Here is a 598-nt window from a genome sequence, read left to right as displayed (position 1 = left end):
AAACAATTGCCATGACTCATCCACATGGCTGACACTGAAAAAAGATCTACAAACTACTGTACAGGGTTTCAGGGTAAGTCCTGAGGGGATTTGACTGATCTTGTCAGATACAAAACTTACATTTTTTGTTATATAGGTCTTGCTTTATCTTGATCTTAACCCTCCCAGCAGAAAAATATAAAATTGAGGTATAAAAAGTAAAGTCAGGGGCTGGGGAGATGGCTCAGTGGAATAAGCACTTGTCTGGCAAGCTCAGGAGCCTGAGTTCAATCCCCAGTTCTGGAAAAAAAAAAAGATAAAAAGTAAAGTCATATTAATATGCTGAGTGAGCTGTGAAAGGCTCAAGTCAACAACTTCTGACATTGCCAGTCTTGCGGATAACCCACTACTATTATAGACTACTGGACTATACTGGACTACTCTACTGAATTCGTGCACCTGCAATATATGAATGGCAATGGAATATACATCTCTGACAAAAGTAAACAAAAAATGGGGTATAAATGGACCATTTTTGGGGCCAGGGAGATAGCTCAGTAGAATAAGCACTTGCCTGTCAAGCTCAAGGGCCTGAGTTCAATTCCCGGTTCTGCCAAAA

The sequence above is a fragment of the Octodon degus genome, unplaced genomic scaffold, assembly GCF_000260255.1.
Source record: "Octodon degus isolate 3935 unplaced genomic scaffold, OctDeg1.0 scaffold00054, whole genome shotgun sequence".
Classification (NCBI taxonomy): Eukaryota; Metazoa; Chordata; class Mammalia; order Rodentia; family Octodontidae; genus Octodon; species Octodon degus.
This window is presented reverse-complemented; position numbering follows the sequence as displayed.